Genomic DNA, 2,209 nt, shown 5'->3' on the forward strand with positions numbered 1-2,209 from the left:
CTCCCCAGGGAAGTCAAGGTGGAAGCAAGGCCAGGTCTCTCTACTGGTAGAGGCTGGACTCTGGAAACAACTACACCAGGGACCAAATAGCAATCACTTTAATCACTGTAGACCAAAACCTAACGCGAATACAGTGTCAGGATTTGAAACATTGAGAATGTAACCATCTAAAACTGTGAAAGTAATGCATGGGCCATACAGACAGCAGGCCACAGTTTGCCAAGTCCTGTGGATCTCCTCTGAAGCGGTGCTCTCTCCCGAGGGCACTAGAAGGTTTCTGGGGAGAGTTGGCCTTGAAATACCTGTGGACAACACCTCTGTCACAGCACCTGCATTATGTCTCATCACTGCGACCAAATACCTGACCAGACAGGCAGGAGGATTATTCTGGTTCACAGTTTCATGGTAGAGAAAGCACATCAGTTGGACCAGTGCTCTCTAGTCTCAAATTGCAGAAATGCGTTCAAAAGATATTAGATAGGAACCACCCCCCCCCCCAGCCGAGTGCTCAGGCTTGCTATGGGCACAATCCCTGTTTCCAGATATTATGGTCAGCACTAGGCCTATCTGTTAGGAACCGCTTCTAGGACCTAAGCCAACCACATATGCAGCCACTAATCCCAGTCTGGTACTTTTACATGCTAAATGTTATTACTCACCCTTCCCATTCTTAGAAAATAGCAGAAAGAGGCTTGAGTGTGACACCAGGTAAGCCGCCATAATCTTGTCAGGGACTCTTGGAGCAGCCTCCCAGACTCACAGAGCTGGAACCAAGGGACCTGGGGACCAACCACAAGGCACTTCATCCCACCTGACCCAGTCTTCACATCCTAAAAGAGAGCACAACCTCTGTCTCTCTCCTTTTAAGAGATCACATCCGCAGACAAGAAGCCACATCCTAAGGCTGGTACCCCAAAGCTATTGATGGAATGAATTCCCACAACACTTCCCCTTTTTGTATAAACAAGAAGATTCTAAACCTAATATAAAAACTATATACAATAAGAACAATTATCAAGAGCTTTTCCGGTTTGGTCTTCAGGCAGGACAGCGCAGGCTTCAGGCTATTTGAAGGGTTTTTCCCAGACATGGATATCAGGCCAAATCACATGATTTATATCAACAATATTAATGATAAAATTAAAAAAGAAGAGCTGAAGAGATCCCTGTATGCACTGTTTTCTCAGTTTGGACACGTGGTAGATATTGTGGCTTTAAAGACCATGAAGATGAGGGGGCAGGCTTTCGTTATATTTAAGGAACTGGGCTCATCCACAAATGCTTTGAGACAGTTACAAGGATTTCCTTTTTATGGTAAACCAATGCGAATTCAGTATGCAAAAACAGATTCCGATATAATATCTAAAATGCGTGGGACTTTCGCTGACAAAGAAAAGAAAAAGGAAAAGAAGAAAGCTAAAACCATGGAACAGGCTGCAGCAGCTGCAAACAAAAAGCCTGGCCAGGGAACACCAAATTCAGCTAATACTCAAGGAAACGCAGCACCAAATCCTCAGGTCCCCGATTACCCTCCAAACCATATCCTATTCCTTAATAATTTGCCAGAAGAAACGAATGAGATGATGTTATCCATGCTGTTCAATCAGTTCCCTGGTTTCAAAGATGTTCGCTTGGTACCTGGGAGGCATGACATTGCATTTGTAGAATTTGAAAATGATGGGCAGGCTGGAGCTGCCAGAGATGCTTTGCAAGGGTTTAATATCACACCCATCTCATGCAATGAAGATTACCTATGCCAAGAAATAACCTTTGGAATAGCCGGTTTGAAAGGACTTGGTATTATTTATGGTGTTCGTTTGGATTACATTCGGTCAAGCCATTTTAATGGTTAGAAGTGAAATTGAAGTTCAGGGGATAGAGTCACCTAATTTTTTTTTAATTTTTTTTTTTTAGTTTTGATGAACTGTGAAATCTGAAGCCTTAATTTTGTACAATAAACTTTTATTTGTATTCTGTGCACTTAAAAAAAAGAACAATTATCAAGTACTGTCCAGGAGAAAGAAAGTGTAGTAACATACACAAAATGGAACTACAACCAACAAGAACAACATCAAGCAAGAATCACATACTAAATGTTCAGGCTATAGGTAACTGGCAAGTAATAGGATTATTCCAATAGCTGTCCTATCCTGAAGACTCTAAATCTTGTGCCTATGTCTAGCTAAGATATGAGAGGGTAGAAACTGTG

The 2,209-nt window shown here is 42.2% G+C and overlaps 1 pseudogene; it reads left to right on the plus strand.

Annotated features, from left to right (window-relative positions):
* Positions 1-1,025: 1,025 nt before the first annotated feature.
* LOC142851234 (U2 small nuclear ribonucleoprotein B'' pseudogene) lies at positions 1,026-1,963 on the plus strand (annotated as a pseudogene).
* The last annotated feature ends 246 nt before the right edge of the window (positions 1,964-2,209 follow it).

The sequence above is a fragment of the Microtus pennsylvanicus genome, chromosome 5 (assembly GCF_037038515.1).
Source record: "Microtus pennsylvanicus isolate mMicPen1 chromosome 5, mMicPen1.hap1, whole genome shotgun sequence".
NCBI lineage: Eukaryota > Metazoa > Chordata > Mammalia > Rodentia > Cricetidae > Microtus > Microtus pennsylvanicus.